General features: G+C 43.4%; 1 protein-coding gene across 1 annotated transcript in view; it reads left to right on the forward strand.

Annotated features, from left to right (window-relative positions):
* Positions 1-22,139, forward strand: part of LOC103385353 (calmodulin-binding transcription activator 1-like) — a 338,769-nt gene that overhangs the window by 242,428 nt on the left and 74,202 nt on the right.

The following is a 22,139-nucleotide window of genomic DNA, read 5'->3' on the forward strand; positions in this document are numbered from 1 at the left end:
AACGGATAAGCGGATGAAAATGGATGGATGGATGGATGGATGGAGATATGCTGATATTGTCCAAAATCTTAATTTTCCGATTCCGATATATATGCAGCCGCTAGGGTTGAAGGCGGAGAACACAGTTCATCGTGTGCAGTGGTGTGCTGCGTCACAATGAATAATAATACATTCACTTCACAACTGTTGTTCATCTGGACAAAAGGCATTGTGTTATCGCATTTTCAAAACCGATAATGACATAATTAAGCTAACATCGGCCGATATTATTGGACATCCCTACTCTACACGCCTCATGTTACTAGCGGTAACAGACAGACTCACACAGACTAGCGGTTTCCACTCAGGGATTTGATTGATGTTGAATCCCTTCTATCGTATTTGACTTTTTTTTTTAAGTCTTATCTTTTTGACTTGCAGTCACCACACCTGTGTTCACACTCAACAACCGTCACAATGAGCTCAGTGTGTGAAGCAGCATAGCAAGAACTCAAACCATGATTACAAGGCCCTTAAGGCCTGGTTTAAGGCACAGGCCGGTATCTTTGGCGCGCAGCTCTCTTCGCTCTCATCCTCTCCACCACATCACCATCTGCCTCTCTTCCCGCTCCAAGCGAACCTGCGCTGCACCCGTCCTTTGCCCTCCTCTGCCCCACCTGCTTGATCTCATCTGGAGATGGAGCAGGTGTTGAGGAGAGATAGAGGAAAGCTGAGAAAGGCTTCTCCGCCCTGGTTAATGACGCCTGCTCTTTTCTCTGCTTAAACAAGTTCCAAGCTGGAGCCGCGCTGGAACTAGATGGAATCAGGATGTATTACAGTATTAAGAGACAAAAGGAAATCCTGGTTACACCCATATCCACTCACACACATGTAGATCCAGACATGTTTACGTGTCTGGACTTGTACCTCATGACTCATCGAATCTTAGAATACCCTCACACTGCAGGGAAAGGCGTCCAAATCCTATTTAAATATCCATATACGCAAAATGTTATGACACAAATCCGATTTTTTAAAGATTTGACGGAGGTCACTTTTATATATTATTGGACATCCCTACTCTACACGCCTCATGTTACTAGCGGTAACAGACAGACTCACACAGACTAGCGGTTTCCACTCAGGGATTTGATTGATGTTGAATCCCTTCTATCGTATTTGTCTTTTTTTTTTAAAGTCTTATCTTTTTGACTTGCAGTCACCACACCTGTGTTCACACTCAACAACCGTCACAATGAGCTCAGTGTGTGAAGCAGCATAGCAAGAACTCAAACCATGATTACAAGGCCCTTAAGGCCTGGTTTAAGGCACAGGCCGGTATCTTTGGCGCGCAGCTCTCTTCGCTCTCATCCTCTCCACCACATCACCATCTGCCTCTCTTCCCGCTCCAAGCGAACCTGCGCTGCACCCGTCCTTTGCCCTCCTCTGCCCCACCTGCTTGATCTCATCTGGAGATGGAGCAGGTGTTGAGGAGAGATAGAGGAAAGCTGAGAAAAGCTTCTCCGCCCTGGTTAATGACGCCTGCTCTTTTCTCTGCTTAAACAAGTTCCACGCTGGAACTAGATGGAATCAGGACGTATTACAGTATTAAGAGACAAAAGGAAATCCTGGTTACACCCACATCCAATCACACACATGTAGATCTAGACATGTTTACGTGTCTGGACTTGTACCTCATGACTCATCGAATCTTAGAATACCCTCACACTGCAGGGAAAGGCGTCCAAATCCTATTTCAATATCCATATATGCAAAATGTTATGACACAAATCCGATTTTTTAAAGATTTGACGGAGGCCACTTTTATATTTCACCTAATGTTTTTCTCAGTGACCTGAACTGTCGAGGAAATATGAAATAGAGTACCAGCATGAAGACACTTTTGTTGGATCTGGTTCAGTGGTTCCCAACCTTCTTGGGCTTGTGACTCGATTATGACATCACAAATTTCTGTCGTCCCCCTTCAGACATTTTTATTTTTTCAGTCATGTGACAGCAGCCATCGTTCAAAGTGCACCAGCTCAGATATTTTTTATATGCTGCATTTTATTTGGGTCTCGATTTGAATGAAAGTGAAAGATTACGGTTGTTTAAGATTTCAGACCGTGGTCTGTGACACTGTGGAGAGGACAGGCTCTCAGACTGATGACATTGATCGTAGAACAACTTCCAAATTGGTACACACACACACTGACATGTTGTATTGGTACTACTGGTCACTTCAGGGCTGTGGTCAGAGGGAGGTTACAGTTAAACTATAATGTCAACAACAACACAAACAATTGGAATTGACCAAAAACACCTGAAGTCCTTCCTGTCTCACATAGTCTGTCACCACAGGGGACCCTATGCAATACAACAGTACACCAACTATATCACTCTACACATGGTATCAGGTACAGTGTATTTTTCCATCTGCGTTTATCGTCCTCATTATCCCGCTCACCTCGACACGGTCACGCAACAAACCCAGAACCACATTCAGAACGGAGGAGAAACATTTTGCGTTGACCTCCGTTTCACCAAACTGTCAGATCGAGTGAAGGTCAGCAGTCAGCAGCGGGAGGCCGGGGGAGAGAGAGACGGTTGAAAAGTTCAAACAGCATGCACACAACGAGTGGACACTTATTTTGGAAGGGCTCATGGACTGGCATGCACTTAGGCAATAAATTAGGGACGCGCCAGGTCACGATGTGAAACTGTCAGAGAGAATACGATGGCCTCGACCGCAGTAACTGATCAAAAAGTTCTGATGTTATCGTTTTAAAAGATGAAGTCTGTTTCAAAAACCAGAGATATGTTTCACAGGCGTCGCCAACGAGCGCGACAGTTTTTATCAGGATACCGTTGTCAAGCGTTGAGCTGCGTTACATTCCACTTCTGACAAGAACCTTCAGGGCAGCCTGGGTCCGACGGTGAAAGGATTGGGATTGACAGCAGATGATTGCGGGTTCAAATCCTGGCCCTGGCTCAGCACAGCACAGGCCCTGGGTGTGTTGGAAATTAAAAAATAGGGAAAACACTCACACTAATCTGTGCTTGCTTACAAATACCGTGTACGTCTGTTTCAAAAGACCGAGGTACCAGTTACTAATCTTACACGCTGTTCGGCGTGTTGACTACAGACTTGCTGATACACACAGTCCCATGTTCCGTGAGAGACAAAAAAGTGACAGGATTAACGGATCAGTTCCCAATTTCCCCTCGCCAGCTCGCAGTAATCAGATCATTGTGCACCTGACGTGAGGACTGAATTCCATTAGCCTTTATTATTGTAATTATCCCCTGCTGTTCTGGTGCTTCTCCCTGTTCTTCTTTTTTTTTTTGTCCCGTCGACCTGACAGCGTTCCACTGTTCTCTGAAGACGTTGTCACAAAATGACCTTGATGGGGTTTTCCTATTTTGGCTCTTCTCATTAACGACATCTTACCAGAGATGGTCAGTAGTCATGAGGGGCAATACCAAGTCAAGTCTTTGGGCTTTTGTCCCAAGTACCAAGTCAAGTCTTTGGGCTTTTGTCCTTGCTTGGCAGTATAAATCTTTGGTCCGAGGTGCTTTATCCACGTAGACCTTGCTTGGCAGTAAAACTGGTAATTGGTTAGGCTTAGGTTTAGGCTACTGAACCAATGTCATTTTGTGACTTCAGACACTGTAGTGACAAGTTAAATAAAACACTAACTGGAGTCTGAGTCTCAGATTCTCGTGTGAGTCTTAGACTCAAATCCCTATCTCTTTGTCTTGATCAAAGAGACTTTATATCTATTGGATCAAAATGATTTTTTAACTGGAGTCTAGCAGCTGCTAACCAAAAAAAAAACAAAAACACTGCACCAGACTGTCGCCTGTCTGTCTCTCTGTCTGTCTCTCTGTCTGTCTGTCTGTTGTTTTCCTCTTGTTTCCTTTTTGCAGTGGACACAGAGATTAGATGGACAATCGTGGACTCCTTCAGATAGTGTTTCTCACTCAAGCAGGAAGGAGCGTGAGGGCTACAGAAAAAGGGGGGAAAATCCTCCTGGGAGCAGCTTTTTACTCCCAGTTTGTGTTCATTTGTCCCTCCACTCCCCTCGGCTGCCTCTGCGAGCGAGTCAGCGCTTGTTTTATTGGCTGTTATTGTGTGTCAAGGAGCAAATCGTTTTTTACTCACACGTGTGAGCGGAGGACAAGGGAAAGTGTTCCATTACTGATGCTTTGTATCAGGTTTGAATTATCTGGGTAGTAACGGTCGCTTTGTCTCCCCCTTCTCTCTCTCCCCCCTCTCTCTCTCTCTCTGTTCTTCTTTTTCTTTCTACCGTGCAGAATCTCTCTCCCCCCTCTTTGAACGGGTTAAAGCGCCAGCGCCGGGTTTTTCATATTTGCTTGTTTGTATGTAAGGAAATGAGAATGTGCACATATGAGGTGCAGCAAAGTAGATGATAGAGCTGATTCCCTCCGTGCTGTTTATTATCACATTTTGTGTAATTATATAATTACTGCTAATCACCCACCTGAGGTGGCAGTGCTCTGCGGCAACACACTGTTACAGAACAAACACAGCGACCTCAGCACATCTCACACTCATTAGCAGCCTCCCTCCTTCCTCCCTCCCTCCTCCCTCCCTCCCTTCCTCCCTCCCTCTCTCTCACATTCCCTCACACCAGCTCCCTCTCCCGCACTACTTATCTCTGTGCTCGTTACATCCCTCCTTTATTTACACAGATGAACACATGTATGCACGCACGTGCTCGTGCACACGCACTCTAATGTAATGAATATCCCCAATCAACCATAACGAGATGAGCAACGTTTCAACAATAGATGGCGTAATGCTAATGAGAAAACATCCTCCCGCCAGACGTGGAAACTCAAACAAACAGAAATCATTTTAAATCACATCAGTTTTTGGGTTGTTGGGGTTTTTTTGTTTTGTTTTTTTAAGACTAAAGAATGAAGTAATGGTGTGTGAATGTTTTAAAACACATCTAAGATGAATAAATGTGCCGGTGTTTCACCGAGAACAAAGTCACGTGTGATTGGGTGAGGGTTAAGGTAAGAGCTATTCAGAGGCAAAAGACAAATCTCACATTTCAGAATCCATTTCGTAGTACGTGAAATTCAATACACCTCTCCAATCTACTGAAGCTGTCATTGCTTATGCAAGTAACAGCAATCAGGGGGAGATATTGTACCGGCTCCCCTCCGCCTCCCGGTGTCAATTTATGTTTATGTTTGCCAGTAAATATATTAAATTTCTCTTTATACGTTTTCTAGAAGTTGATTCTTCTTCGCCTTTTGTTTTCTGCCCATTGTTTGTCATCCTTCAGATCTTTGAACAGACTTTTATTAATCCGTGCGCCGTATGCTAACTCTCTACCGCTCCCCGATGTCTCACTGTCATCTGGCCGCGCGTACATATCGCTACTAAATTAAATTTTTACTCTCAGGAGTGGGTAGAAATAAAAAAATAAAAATAAAAAACACAAAGGCAAATCTAGGAAGTGTAATTATACGAGTCAGATGGAAATTGATTGACATTTGACTCCTGCGTTACTGACGCTAACGGCCGGCGTTTGTTTCCTCACTTTCAGCTGTACTAGAGAATACAGCATGATAGGAAAGGATTTCTGCAGATGAGGAGGGGGAGGCAGGGGGGGGGTCATCATACAAACTGACAGCCACACAAACTGAAACAAAGTGTGTGCAGCAATAGCTGTTGTCCACAGAGAGGAATTAGGATGCTGACAGTGCAACAGGATGGCACAGAGAGACCCCTCCAAATACCCCGCTCTCATAATGAGGCAGGGCAGGAAGTCTGGGGCCTCAGGAGAAGGACAGGGAGAGGGAGAGGGAGAGGAGTCGGTGGTGGGCGGGGCCTTGTGGTAGGAGATGTCAGTCCTCATGTAGCCCGCAGAGGATATCTGGACCCTCTTGTCACAGAGTGTATCGGAGGGACGACAGCTGCAGACGAGCACGGCTCAAGGAGCTCATATCTGTCAGGTGGAATGAATTCATCAAACGGCAGACACACACACACACACACACACACACACCGCCGCCCAAACACGTTGATCAGATGGAAACAGAAGTTAAATTAGGCGTCTGTGAGTGCGGTGTCTGTCTGCAGTGTGTGTATGAGTGTGTTTTTCTTGTACCTGTCAGCTCTCCCAGAGAGACAACAACATGGGCTGGACTTTAGGGGGGACTTAATGGTCAAAACTGACTATTAACTTTGACAACTAAGTACATATTTTTTTTATAGTCTGTCAAAAACTGGAAATGTGTCTCAATACCAGTTTTTTAAATTTCACAATGTGATTATAATAATCCCGCCTCCCGCACGCTCCTTACCTGCGTAAAGCTCCGCCATTGGCCGGCAGTTTTTTACTGCTCAGAGTGGAGAGTCCTGGGTTCGATTCCCACAGGAACCACATGCTTGGCGCTTGCTAGGGTCAGCCTGTTAACACCATATCTGCTGCTAACACAAGAAATTCCCAAATCTGGGGTCAATATAGTACAAATTTATTTTTTATTTATTTACTCTAGAAACCGCTGCTCATTTATTACAGCGCTAAATGAACAGCAGCCAGAAAATGTTAATATTTGAGGCACTAGACGTGTGAACACTAGGGGGAGACAGTCAGTGAGTGTAGTTTTTTTGTTTAACATCAAACTAATTCAATTTCTTTCTTTTTTTTATCGGCCATTTGTGCACAAACCCAGACGGTCCAGACACATTGGTATTCTTGTTCCTGCCTCGTCCTGGAGCCAAGTTTAAGAGAGAGAGGACAAAGAACAAAGCAGAAAAGAAATCAGAAATAGAAATAAGGTGAGGAAGCTGCTACGCTTTGGAAAATAGGACGATGCAAGATAAATATAAAGTACTAAGTAGCAAGTGGAAAATATCACCAATATCTACGGTTCATTCCTGGCTCTCCATTTTCTTCTGGAACTTCTTCTGCTTCTGGGTTTGAAGAAGTGGGCGGAGCAGCCAGCGGCTTATGACCATTTAAAGGTCGAGGCGCAGAAACCGGTCGTCCAGAACCGCGCAGTTAAACCAGAGTATCAAGAATCCAGCTGTGATCAGTCCTTTGTTCTTTTAGACGCAAAACATGCCACTAACATTCCAATTACACATCAAGGTACCATACTAATGTGTGTCGCCCTGACAGGAAACCTGACAGCCAACTTCGTTTTTTTTTTTTCCCCTTTTGCGTTTCTTTCCTCTTTTTTCCCCCTTTTGCGTTTCTTTCCTCATCTCCTCAAATATTCCCCGATTCTCTCCAACTCTCCAACGCAGCACTTGTATCCACTCTAAAAATGCACTGGCAGCATTTTGCAGGCCTCACTGAAGCCTATTACTGTTTATGTTTATATGTTGTACAACAGTGCAGCTCCTGCTGGAGGCCTGTTTGTAGCTACAGCGCAGACATATGTACGACTATCCTCCTCCTCATCAGGTATCACTTAGGAAAACACCTTGTTTTCAGGAAGCTAATGGTCTGTAGCAGTCGCTCTCAAACTGTGAGATCTAAATAGACCGCTCCCATTAATGCCCTCATCAAGTACAGAAGAGAAAAACTTTACAAAGTGGTTTATGTAGAATCAAAAATTTCCCCCCTCTGTAATTTGGCTCTGCTGCATTTGATTTTAATTTTGTTATATATGATACAGTATATTTTACAATCTTTTTACCATTATGCAAATGTGTCTTTCTCCTTTCTAACTTTAGCATGTAGCTGTAGATTTGAAAGATAACCAAGCTGAGTCCTTTATTGGATTTGTACAATTACTGATTCACATTAGCATGGCAGTCAAATGATCTGGTCCAGGCCAGTGGCTAAAATGGTTTGGTCCACATTAGCAGTGTCTCACGGGGCTTTAGATAAAAATGTTCCTTTTTTTTTTTTTTGATAACAACCACACAACTGGTATTTCTGTCTCAGTTGATGGTTCTCCGTCTTGAGCCGAGGTACCGACCCTTTTATGCTGGGCCGATGTAATCAGTTTCAGGGTGAATAAAGGTTCAGTCTTCATCTTCATTAAAGACCAAGAGGGTTTTTGTCCTTCTCTCTCTCTTTTGGTCTGGTATTTTTTGAAAACAATGACGGCTGTGACCATGGAGACTCCATCCCAGTCTCAGTCAGGCAGAAAAAAAGAACAGAGCGTCACCAGGAGCTGTGACATGGTTACACCTGAGGGGGGGGCCTGGTATGGAATGGAAATATGCAGGTTTGCATGCAGATGCTGTCTCTGCTGCGTCCCCCACACAGGGGGCCCCCAGAAAGGCCTTGATGTCTTGTTTGTATGAAGGTACAAAGTAGTGCTCCGTGAATGAGGTGATTAAAGGCGGTGATTTTGTCCAAGCGTTGTAGCCATCACATAAACTCCGGTGTCTGGGAACATAGAGATGACATTCCATGACATTTCATGAGATCCATGTTTCATAAAGCTGACATAAAGGTTGACATACAGCTTACTTGACGATAGATTGGCTGTCGTCAACATTGATGGCGCTACATAACAAATGATGCTAAATTTTTTTACCTCACAGGCTTGACATTGAACAATGTTGCCTCCGCAATCGAAAGCGAAACTCATTTTCCAAGCGCTGACCTAAATCTTATAATGTCACTTCGACCGGCGCGTTATGATTGAATGACTTTGTGATTGCAAACTATTTGTCATAAAAAGTCATTAGACGGTATAAATATTATAACTAACTAAACAGTTATTTTGAAGTCCTTGCTATGAGGTCTGAGGGAATCAAAAATCCGCTGCTGCTTCAGGCGTTACCGAACCCCAGGTCGCTCAGTGAAACTTTAAAGACACAGTTCAGTGTGTTCTTAAATTAAAATTGATCAGGCAAATAAAAAGACAACAGTTTGTCCAGTCTTTTGTACAGTTTTGATCCTGACAAATCACAGAAAATCATGTGACTAATCATGACCAAACATTGTCCAACATTAAAAATAATGTAATAACTGAGATGACAACACGGTAAGTGAGTGGTTCGTGCACTTGCTTTACATCGTAAGATCAGCCGTTTGATCTCTGATGGGCGTCATTGATCTCTTTGTAAGTCACATATTCCCCCGTGAGTCTTTTAAAGGTACTGCAGTTTCCATAAACAGTCCAAAACCAGGCGAAAATGTGTTAATTCACTCCATAGGTGTGAATGTGAGTGTGAATGGTTGTCTGGTGTCTCTGTGTGGCTCCACCCTCACCCAGAGACTCCTGGGATTGGCTCCAGCTCCCTCTGTGGTGCTGAAACAGTAGTAGATGTACTGTATATAGTCATTATTTTTTTTCTTAAAGGGACAGTGCAAATAAATAAGCTTCAACATGTCAAAAGGCTTCTTCCCATCTGAGCTAAATTACTTTATTGTACTGTATCTCGCACTGTTAATGCTGGTTTAATAAAATATGTTATGGTGCAGGAGGAGAGCAGAGACATGGTTAAAGACGGAATCACTGTGGATGAATGAAAAAAAACACAGGACAAGCCGACGGCTGTGGGGAAAATCCTGGGCTTTTCTGAGGTGGACTAGCATGCTAACCCACGCTACTGTAGGTCTAAGGTGTTTGTTATGTACTCTGTACACATCAAACCCTCTGAGAGAGATGTATGGGGGTCAGAGCATGATAAATTCTGACACCATGACCATCTCCCAGCCTTGGCTTAGTGTGGAATAAAGATTTCAATTTTAATTGGATTTGGTGGAATGTGATTAGGTGGGAAAAGATTCCAGTGATTCAGCTCAGGCTTTCCATCATCCATGTGGATATGTGTTAGGGACAAACCAAGATCTGCACCAGTGAGTCTGCCGCCTGGGAATGTAGGGTGGGGTATAATTTACGAATCAGAGACGTCAGGTCCTGGAGGGAAGGTACGATCCAAAAGTCTAAGACAACGTAGAGGTCTTATAGTAGTGGTCTGTCTTCGAGGCTAACTGAAGGGCATTTTTCTAGATTTGTGTATTCCCTTTTGGTCTTAGATCAGAATTGTTGTTAGAAAACTGTTTAGGTCCTGAAATATTATATCTCTGGTCGTTCCGTGTGGAGTTTACACGTTCATCCCAGGTGTCCGTGGTTCCCCCGGTATTCCAGTTTCCACCAACAGAACAAAAACATGCTCATTAGAGGATCGGGTCGACCAGACACTCTTAATTCACTGTGAGTGTTAGTAGTTGTTAGATGGACTGGTCAACTGAAATTCACCGTAGGTGTGAATGTGAGTGTTAGTAGTTATTAGATGGACTGGTCAACTGACCAGTGTCCAGCTGGTATTGGCTCAGGCGCAAGAAGAATCTTCTTCAGGGCTAAATTTCACGTAATCCCCGATTCCGTGTTGGGTTCCAGTCGTGGACCATGACCATGGATGTGAGGAAGGTGATTCTTCTCATAACGAGGCCTGTCAACCAATGATAAAAAATAACTACTGTACTATTTACAGCGTAGGAATGTGGAACACAGTAAAGGTGGCGGAGGATTGATAAATATTTTTGAAGGTGGATTTTATTTTTCTCTAAACGTCCACCGCCGATCTTATCAACGAACAAAGCAGTCGTGGCAGCACAGATGCTGGATGAAAAGGCAGATAGGAGTGACTGATAACCTCCGAGATCAAAGGGGTCGCCGGATTTATCCCGCTTCCTCCGAGAATGGCTAAGATAGCTGCTCGGGTTTCAGATGGTATCGGTCAGTCAAGGGTGAGGCAGATTACGGCCAGCGGGTTTTGGTGGAGCGAACACAGACAATGCAGACATTAGAAAAGTGAAAAGCAGAGCGACTCGGCAGCATCGGTGACCTCTGAGAAGAAAATGTGCCGAGGCAAAAAGAAGACGTGAAGCCACCGTTGGGCAAAAGTGGATCGGAGAGAAGTTTAGAAAAGTCATTACTGGAATAATGAAAAAAGGCCGTTTTGGAAGGCAAACCAAATAATGATCGGAGAGGAGCCGCGGTTTGATCATCATTTTGAGTGTGACAGTTTGAAATTAGAAAGATTTTTTTTTTTTTTTTGCCAGCTTCGTAATTTGACACCTGTTTTATATCCGATGACTTTATTACTGAGTTCAGATGTTGTAAAATGGAATTTCATGTTGAAATGCATATTGGACGGCAATGTTGAAAATTAGGCTGTCTCACGCGTCCACAGAACCCACCAATTGGTCCCGGTGATTTTTGTTTTGTTTAAAAAGCGAGCAGAGTGGGGATAATGTATAGTTTGAGGGCAGCGCCGTTTTATTGGGACAGCTGGTTGCCATGGGCAGGAAGGAAATTGGATTTGTTAACTGCAGACCATCATTTCCTCCACCTGAGAGAGAGAGAGAAGAAGAGAGATGGACGTGGAAAGTGTTACAACCACGAGCTCATGCAAATAGTTTTGCCGTTGCACATATGAATATGTCGGTGATTCTCAACCACTGGGCTGCGGCACATTAGTGGGCCGTGAGACCTCGTCATGTGGTATTTATGCACTGTGAAAGGCAGGACAAACAGCTAGTCTTACACTAGGTGGCAGTAAATGACTATCAGTAGTGTGTATCGTCAGTTCCAGGTTAGGTTGCGTTTTTGGATGTGAACTGCTTTTAACCTTAACTGTTAAAGATTTAACTGGCGATGAGTCGGAAATTATTTTACAAAAGACAAAGAGAGAGTGTGTGTCTTTCTTCAATTCCTGCGAGTATATCATTGGTGCGTTCTAACTAAACAGGTGGCATTTTTAGGTAATTTTGTGATGTAGCTCAATAAACATAAAATTTAACATAAAATATTTTAAATTTTCTGTGGAAATTCTTGGTGTTACAGTTGTTCCTGAAGAAGCGTTTGAAGCAGAGCAGGAAGTACTAAGATAGGAAGTAGAAAATGATCTTTTTAACAATAACCAAATTAACATAGAATAGTTATTACCAAGTGTAATTGTAAGGTTGGTAGTAATAATATAAGCTTAACAAAATACTCCACGGAATTAAATATTTCCAAAGAAAATACACATTAAATCTAGAAATTGCAACACAAACAGAGTCTCTCCAATAATTCTGACCAAGTGTTGCACAATTTGACCAAAGAGATTGCACATATTAAATCAGATTATTGCAGTAATCCGTGCACGAATAATGACTTGAGATTGCACGGTGTATTCACAGTATTGCAACATATTGACCAGTTAGTGTAATATTAATAACTCTCTCTCTCAGAGGGAAGTGTTGAAGAGTCTGAAGAGTCAACAGAAACGACATAATCATACCTGGAGTCCTGATTACAGACACCATGTTTTTCTCAGATTCTCATCTCCTCTTTCTTTTTTTTTTTCGTGTTTTTTTTCCCAGTAAATATCTGCCGTAGCAGATCGTCTGTGCCTTTCATCCTTCAGACACGTTCTTCACTATGACCTTGAGATTTAAGGTCATCCTCTCATCTTCCTGGCTGGCAGCTCAACATCCTTTGTTCAAAATATATTTATACAACCCAACATTCACACCTTGACTCGGTGAAAACAAAATCCTGTACATGGATGAGGTTCTAGATAACTTGGTTTATCAATAAGCTAAATCCTCTTGAGTGGGAAGGAAAACATCGTCAAAAAAAAACACCCTGAAGTTCCTCCAGGTGCATCGTTGTAAGGGTTCAGCTTATTTACCATGTGTCTTCAGTACATGTTCAAACCATACCAATTTCTCTAACTTTACTAGTCCCCCGTCCTCACCATGAACCCATCTGTCACTCTGACTGCACGTCATTCATTTGTAACGCCCCCTTCTCTGCTGCTCCAGACTTCTTCAAACTATCTAACATCTTCTCTTGGAAACTTATTAATGTAAAGTTTCTGGTGACCTCTAATGTTTACGAAGACAAACTACTGCTGACTATTGAGAATTACCGCCCCCTATGTGTAGCTTTTGGTTTAGATCTTAATTGCAGGGCTGTTAACTTTATACATTTGCTTGTTTCATCACCTTTTGTCAAATTTCTTTGACAAAATTCTTCTCCTGCCGTACCGACAGAGGATTTATGGTAACACACGACAACTCCCAGCCTATTGTATGGCGTCTGCACCAGGTTTCTCCCGCGGTCTGTTAACATATCGGTTTGCCATTAGTTACATTGTTCACTCTGAATTCCACACCAGTAGGAGTGTTGTTTGTTTGTCTGTAGTTCTGTCCCGGTGATGGACGCTCGAGCCGTCCAGGATGTACTCCATCTTCGCCTGACGTCTGGATTGGCTCCAGCTCCAGTCTGAAATGGATGGAGTTGTGAGAGATGAATGAGTGTGGTTTAACTTTTCACAGTCCTTTCCCCTCGACACTACAGGACAGCAGTAGCTAACATCAACGTGCTGTGCGGAAAATTCTCTACAACAGGAGTAGATTCATATAAAGACCGAGCTTTTAATTTGTCGTCAGAATAAAGTATTTTTCAAAATAAAATAACATTTTACATGTAGACACGACTAGAAATGAGCTTCAACTTCAGGTGAATTTGATTTTCTTTTTTTTTTATTTTATGTTTTCCTAATCAGCTTCACATGACCTTTATTAAAACGACTACATTTAAATTAGTTATTTTAGAATAAGAAAAAAGGAGCAGTTGTTAAATGTCTCTTCTTTTTTTTTTTTTAAGGCTTCGTGAGCTGCAGCGTTTTATTTTTTTCTACCTTAAGGACAAGCCAGAAGTTTAGGGCAAACCAAGGAGATTAGTCGATTCCTGCCATCTTAATCCGCATGCACGGCTTCGCCTCCTCCACAACTCCTTTATTTATAATGATAACTGCAGCCATGCATTGTTTACTAAGTTGACAGCTCTATTTCCCTCTGATTTATAGCAGCGTGGCGTTTAAGGAGATACTGTACTTATTACCTTAAATGCAATATGCAAAACCGTGTCAAACAGACAGCGGGGAGAAGGGATGGTGGCGCTGCCGGACATAAATACAGGGTCATTGTTCTCTCCCTCTTGTGGTCCAGATGGAGGACTGCGTGCAGATCAGCTGAGATCAGCTCCGACCGTTCACTGCCACCACTTCCTGTTTGAGAGGCTGTCGTTGTCAGAGCATCCTGTCAGCAGCATTTTATTTCGTTTTGTTTTGTTAGGTACTGAGGCCCTGTCTTTATGATGCACTGTATAGTCAGAGAGAAACTCCCTCTGGTGGTTGAAAAACAGCATCACACACCCAAATCACAATCATAAGCCTTCTACTGCTGAGGAGGGGGAGAGAGGGGGGGTTAAGAAAAAAAAAAAGAAGCAAACATTAGAAATATTTCTAATGAATTATCAGTACGCTGCGGTGACAAGAGAGATAAACCTGAAGTAAAAAGATAGAGAAGGAGGATGGTATCATTGTTTTGATGGATTTCTTAACAGTAGAACTGTGATCAATTATTCGGCGAAGGCACGAACGGCGGCGAGATTAATGGAGCGGACTGCAGATAAATCAAGGATTGGGTTCGGACTTCTGGGATGAGGGGAAATATTCACACACACACACATATATATATATATATATAAAAACATGTTTGTCTCTGGATTCTCGTAACCTTTTCCTTTAACATAGTGAACTGTGGGATTTAAGAAGAGAAACGTTTGGGGAGATTAGGTCAAACACTGAGAATGTGATCTCGTCATGATTGGGTTCAGAGGGACAGGAGTTTGTCTCCGTCATCATGTGATGAAGGGACGGCTGCGTTATGACATTATTGTACTATTTTTTTTTTTTTTAAATGCAGAGACCGGTGATCAAACCACCTCACCCTCTCCTCACCTCCGTCTGTACCTCTCTAGCTTTCATTATAATTTCAACTTTTATTTTTTAACCTTCCTGCCTTTGTGTATCCATACACCTTATCTACCCATGTTCCTGTTGTATCTGTGTTTGTATACTTGTGTGCACATCTCTGCATCTCTGATTCAATCTTCTACGGTTGTGTGTTTGGGCTGACCCGTCGTACCCGTCCGTTACCGCAGCAGCGTTTTAGCTGATTCATTTTTATTCTTCTGGTTCTTCTTGACCGTCTTCCCTCCTCTCCCCTGACTGTAGTCTCAGCTGAAACCCGCCCCTCGTGGCGTTCTTTCTCCCAATGTTCGGGTCACAGCAGCAGGTCAGGGTTCACCCACCCTATCCTGGTCCATGAAATATATTGAATCTGAATCAGAATATAAAAATTCATCTTCATCTCTAGTTTTTTTTTTTTTTTTTTTTTGCTCCAGCGGTCGACAGGGACAGAGAGCGTTTCTGTGAAGCCAAGGCTTTGCTAACAAGATTAGCCAAGTTGCTATTTAATTAAGAGAGACGTCTGGACTGTGGTGGAATCAAAGAGCAGCTGAACACAGAGAGACATTTTTCATATGAGCAACCATAAGAGGAGGAAAAAAAAAAAAAAGAAGGAGCAAGGAAGAAGAAGGGGGTGGGGGGGAGTAAGACAGTGAAGCAGCTCGGGTAGAAGTGGGGGTGGAAGGATCAAAGCTGAGCGGGATGGCAGAGTGTTGCCCCCTGCTGTGCCACTCCGATAGACAGGTTAACGCCACGGGTCCCCCTCATTGAGAGGGAGCCAGGCAAGTGGCCAGGGGAGCTGCATGAACAACTGAGCTTACAAACTTGTCATAATAAGTCAGGCAGAAGAAGCCCTCTGAATCCAAGTGTCACTTCTCATTTGCTTTCCTTTTCCTCTTTTGGCTCAGTGGCTGATTTTTCTCCATCTCTCTATTTCATTTTCTCCTACTCCCACACTTTTGTCTGCCTGTTCCATCCCTAAATCCAACCGCCTCCCCCCTCCTGCCGCCCCCCTCCCTCGTACTTCCTCCTTCCTCTCATCACAATCTGAACATAGCATGTACTCCTTCAGTTGCCTTCCCCACTTTCTTCATCACAGCGCTGCCTGGGGGCTGGTAGGCTCCTCCATCTGCCTGCTGTGTGTCTACAACTTTCCCTGTCTTTCTCTGCTTGTCTTGGCATCTTTTTGTCGTTCTCCTTCCCCCCTCCCTCACCTCCCACACCCACTTCTCTCCAAATTCTTTTTTTTTTTCTGTGTTTGAGTTTGTGTCTGTCTATAAGGCTATCCATCTTTCCAAACCTCAGTATGTTTATATACACAGAGAACTGACTCAGTTACAGCCTGAGTGGGCCGCTGGATTAGACTGTACCGAGGGCGTGGGGAGGGGGCAGTGACCCCACCAACTGTATTTGTCAGTACACGTTGGGCGCCGGACACTCGGATAAAATGAAATAAAAATCACATTTTTTGTGTAGTGGTATTTTTTTATGTTTATTTTGGAATCCAATCACGAGCCAGACTGGAGCTGGTCCTGTGGTCCGGGTTCAGGCCACGGGCCGCGAGTTGACACTGAACTATAATTGTAACAATCATGGTCAAACAGAAGTACAGCCACACAGTCAATCCACTTGTTAGTAAAGGGTAGTTTGTGGTTGAACATTTAGCTGTTAGCAAGCAAGACATGTTTAACCCCATGACCTCTTCAGTCTAACTTAGCTGTTACATAATTCACACACCAGAGTTTCCTTGTTTTTTGGCCACAATCTCCTCCGATCCATTGCCTTCTTTTATTATTAAGTCAGCCATCTTAGCTACGTTCAAAAATAGTTTCTGGATTTTCCATGTTTAGAAGAAGAAGAAGAATTAAGCCGGCTCGGGATTTTCCATGTTTAGAAGAAGAAGAATTAAGCCAGCTCTTATTTCCTGCCAGATTCTGTTCAGGCTACAGGCTCCGTGAAGTCTGTCTGATAATCTGTGGAACTGGCAGCGCCATCACCTCCTGCTCCGTGCCTTAAAGTCAAGGGTCCGACACCAAGAAGCTGCTTTTGGGTCAGGATTATGTTTATTATTTACATTCAGTTTAGTTCAGGATTCGTTGAGTTAAATTTCTTTATTTTCCTCTGAACCTTCATGACCAGAATCGTCTCCGTCAGTCCCACTAATCCCACACTGAGCCGGGCGTCCCAGGTCTGTTGTTCCTCTGGTTCTGTTAACGGTTGGAGGAGGGAGGAGAATGGAGGGGGGAGAAAATGTAAGGACAGGAGCTAATGAAGGTTGTAGCCGTGTGCTGAAGTGGAGGACAAGGTCTTTGATGGAGAACCCCTCTGTATTTAATTGGACACTGTGGGCCACAACGAAGAGAACCAGAGTCCAGAGAACTTTAGGAACTTTTACACCGGCTGCTGTCACTCAGTCTAACTTCATGTCTCTGTGAGTGAATGTGCCTTCAGGGCCACACCCACTTCCTTGGTTTTTTAGTTTCCCTAAAACATATGTTTTCAAAGGCTACAAATGTGGGCCGCACTCCACGGAGTAGAAGAAGACAACTAATCCTCTCAGTCCCCAACAAGAAAAGAGGAGAAAAAAAGCAAGAAAGTAGACGTTGAGATGACGAAGAATCCAGTCCAGTCCTGCTTTGGTCCAAAAGACCTGGGTTACTGGGAACACATATGTTGTCAAAAATAGGCAACATTTCTTTACGTTTCGTCCAAAAGACCTGGGTTACTGGGAACATATAAAGATATGTTTTCAAAATTAGGCAACATGGAGTTACGTTTTTTTAATTAAAAGAATGACAAAAACAGGAAAAAAATGACTCGTTGTTAGAATTATTCTGTTTTAAATTATGAAAAGTCGCCCAAATTTTTTCTATTACTTCTTCAATCAAAGCTTTTTTTATAAATTATTGTCAAACTCTACAAAAATCATTGTCCTACTATTTATTTTTTACAGTATTAAGTCACTCTCCTCCTCACTGTACTTTGAACAAATTCATCCACATTTTTTTTTCACCTCCCAGAGTGCTCTGGCGCCCCCCAGGGGAGGCTTGGCTTACACTTTGAGGCCACTTGCCTTAAACTGCCAGAGTGTGCCTTTAGGCTGTGTGACAGTCGACATGTATATGAAGCCCGGTTCTCATGCTGTGGCTCCTGTCACTCATGGAGGCGGTGACGGCACAGTGGCTGCTGGTCCGCCCGGGTCGAGGGGATCAAACAGCGGAGCATGTGTGTGTACGAGGGCACGTCAAGAAGTTTTAGGAAAAGTTTTGGAAAATAATATGAAACCTAATTTTCTACATGTCGTCCATCAGAGAACTTGGTCTTTGTCCTCAGGTCTGGGCACTGTCTTTGTCCTCAGGTCTGGACACCGTCTTTGTACTCAGGTCTGGACCCCGTCTTTGTCCTCAGGTCTGGACACCGTCTTTGTCCTCAGGTCTGGACACCGTCTTTGTCTCGTTTATAGTCTGAAAACTGATGATTCAGTTTTGGAGAAAAATAAAAAATCTGTTAGACGACATCTCTTTTCATGAGATGATTTATTTACTTTCATGTCTTTATACCAGTGATTCCCAAAGTGGAGGGCGCAGCACTCAGAGGGGACGAGGAGCTGTTGTGGAGGAAACGTAGACAGAAATGTGACGAAATGTCGAAAGGTTGAACTGTACGACAATTGTGAGGGAAAAAAAACATCAAAAGTATAAAAGAATCTATTTCTCCACACGTCGTCCTCCGTAGAGTTTGACGGATGTCTTGGACACCAGGTCACAGCCTGCGTCCCTGCCTCGAAAGCCACTTCCTGTCAATGTTCGTTTTTTAAATAACAGACTAACGTTCAGGTTCAGGTTTCCAAAACACTCTTTGGAACCGATGTTTAAATTGATTATTTTCCAGCGTCAAAAACATGTTTCAAATAAAACTTTTGACAAGGACGTGTTCATGAGTCCGGTCAACGCTGAGGTCAGAATCAAGACACCCAAGTCTCTCAGAACGTTTTATCAGACCTCGGTACAGAGGTTGTTTCCAGGTCTTGATCAGGTCCTGATCTCAGATGCCCCGCCTCACTCCTCTCCTCCCACCTGACCCTTCTCCCCCCCCCTCCTCCCCATTCCTTCCCCTCATTTTCTCTCATCACTGTTTTTACCTCCTCACCCTTTTACATCCCTCCTTGCCCCTCCCCTCTGTAGCCTGTGTTTGTGTTGGGAAGATTAAGCTGCTCTGACAAAGCTGTGTTTACAAATATGAAGGCAGAGAAACAGGCCAAGCGACGCTGAATAGGAATAGAATACAAATTGCTTTTTTATCTCTCTTAGGGCCAAGGCGAGAGAAAATGTGTTTGCGATTGTTGCTTCTCCGGCTGTGAAGGATAAAGCCTCAGTACTTGGTTTGGGCTCCCTGTTAGCATTCATTCTATCCTCTTCTCTCTCTGCCTCTCTGTCCTCCCACTCCCTTTCTTCGCCTTATGCTCTTTCTCCTCTTTGTCTGCTCCGCTCCCTCTGTCTCTTCCTTTCCGGCAGAATTTTTTTTTTTTTGCTATTTCCTTAGTAATCACATCTTCTTTCTTTTCTTTTTTATTCCACCTCCCCAACTCATGTCTCCTTGATTTGTGCCTCCCTCCACTCTACTGTATATGTCACATATCGTTCTTTTCTCATCGCCGCCCTCGCTCACTCATTCTCTTCATCTCTCTCTCACTCTCTCTCTCTCTCTTTATATGTTATATATAATTTTCTCCGTCTTTTCAGCACAGTGGGACCTGTCATGGTATACAGTCATTCTCGGTTCTGTTAATGCTGCCACTCCAGACGTATGAAAACCTGGAGTGCCTCTAGATCAGGGCTTTTCAAAATACAGTAGATGTGCGTCATCTGGGGGGAGGTAAAGGGGGGGTGGAGAATGGAGGGGGCAGAAGGACGAAGAAAAGAAATGCCGGTGTTGTGTCCACGTCTCAAAGGAAATAGTTAGGTTAAGGTTAGAGCTAGTGCTGAGAGAGACTTTTCTTCTTTCTTTTAACTCAACGTCCATGACATTACAGTCAAACTAAAGTCAATCTAATTAAAAATGACATTTTTTGAGATTTTTCATCAACTGAAAACATCAGTGACCAAATTTGGACTGAGTTAATTTAGTGAAAAGACTCAAAATGAACTCTGCCGTCCACTCCACCCTCTTGTCTCTTCCATCATCTTGGTGACGATGTCTGATATAAATGTCCGTTTTAAATTCCTCTTATCGTGATGTGGGAACAGAGACGAGAACGTCATCACTATAAACCTGACCTTTGACCCTATGTCTTTGACAGCAACCGTAATTTACTGCTGTATCATTATCATTACTTCAATACAAGACTCAAAATACAAACAGTATTACACTTTACTTTTTACTTTTGGCTGGAGGACTTTTTTTTTTTTTTTGGACGTCTTTTCCAGACAGGTAATCTAGAGGCCGGCGGAGAGGTGAGGCGATAAGGGAGTGGATCTTCAGATAATGACTGCTTTCCATTTGCCAATTTGTCTCTTACTCACATACTTAACACCCATTTGTAGCCTGTCGTCCCCCCCGTTATTAAAATTCACTGATCTCTCCACATGGACACTCGGCTGAAGATATTTCTTCCTATAACTTCAAACACAAATTTTCAAGTGAGCTTATTGGTGACGAAAAAAAAAACGGAGTCTTGATTGGAGTTAATTTAATCTGTAGTGCGTCTCCTCAGTGAATCCTCTCCCTCTCTCTCTCTCTCTCTCTCTCTCTTTGGTGTGTGAGGAGTGAAGGGAGTCAAAGAAAAGAGGAGTCTGAGTGAGAGGAGACGAAGAGAAAACATGACTGCCGAGGCCTCTTCTTCTAATGTGTGTACTTAAGTGTCCGACTGGAGTGTTGGAAGGTTTATTAAGCTTGTGTTTGTTGACAGCCATCAACATAATGACGGCTGTTGCAGCCTGGGTCAAGGCGAGGCGTTCACATGCTCTTTGTGAGGTGGGGGAAAAAAAAGAAAGAAAAAAAAGAAGAAGAAGCCTGTGGTATTTGCTGGTTCTGGCGTTTCGTTTAGTTTCTTATTTCATCGTTCTTCTTTGACTTTCTACAGTGGTTCCTTTATTTCTTTGGATCTGCATTGAACAGTGACGCAGTCTGAAAAACTGGTCAAGGTTTGACGTATACATGTACACGTTTGATTCTTTTCCAGGAATCGCAACTGACAAAAACATTTGTACGAGCAGAAATTCTTGATTTTTTAAAGGCAGATTTCACCTCGTTGGTACGGATGCAGTTTATGTTTCCTTCAACATGAGTTGATGTTGATGAAAACTACATCTGATTTATGAGTTAATTGTAATTAATTAATTACAGACAGAGCAACATCTGAAAATTATAATGTATTTAATTGCAGTTTCTTAGTCCCGAGGTTTAGTTTAGGGGAGTGATTCTGGTGATACGATACCTATCACGATACAGGACCAACGATACGAGATATTGTGATGTATCGCGATACTACAGGCACAACAGTATATTGAAGGTTGTCATCATAGTCTGAGACTCTGTTCCATCTGAGTATCAGGTTATTAACACTGGAACAGAGGGATCTACATTTGGAATCACTAGAGAAGAAAGAAAAGAAAAAGCAAAAGAACCAACATCAGGAATATTGGACTGGGATTATCATGTTGTGGCGTGAAATATTGTGATATTTTTAATGCATCAATCATTTCTTACACTAGTGTCAAATGAAGTCAGAGATCCTGCCGTTTCTGTTTCGAGTCCTTTCTAGTCCTTTTAAACAAAATAATAATATATTTACACAGCTCACTTTGGGTTTTGGAAAAAGTATTACGTCATGTCGAGTCAAAGGGCTCAAGTCCAGGTGAAGTCACGAGTCACTGATGTTAAATTCCGAGTCGAGTTGCAAGACTCTTTACATTTTCTCAAGTCGAGTCTAAAGTCATGATGTCATGATGACTCGAGTCAGACTCGAGTCCAGGTCATGCGACTCGAGTCCACACCTCTGCTCCGTGCCACCCGTCCACCCCATTGGCTGTGTGTGTCGGTGAATCCGCCTGTGTCGGCCGTAACCTTGGCCGCGGCCGTGGAGGAGAAGGAGAAGGAGAGTAATTCTAACCTTAAAAACCTGCTGATTAAAGCGGGTTTGGTGGAACTCGATTCCACTTAACGCACTTGGCCGTGAGCCCAGGCGGCTAACATTAGCATCAACAGACACTGTGTCTGTTCAGCCGGGGGAGACAGACATGCACGGGCACGTCCCTGCCACATACTAAAGTGTCACCAAAAACCCACCCACTCTGCCCCCGCGTTTCACCGTCTCCGCTCTGGGCTTCCTCCCATCACATGTCACCCTCTGCCAAACCTACACCCCCCCCCCCCCCCCCCCCCCCCCCCCCCCCCC

This window comes from Cynoglossus semilaevis, chromosome 10 (genome assembly GCF_000523025.1).
Source record: "Cynoglossus semilaevis isolate Cse_v1.0 chromosome 10, Cse_v1.0, whole genome shotgun sequence".
Taxonomy (NCBI): Eukaryota; Metazoa; Chordata; class Actinopteri; order Pleuronectiformes; family Cynoglossidae; genus Cynoglossus; species Cynoglossus semilaevis.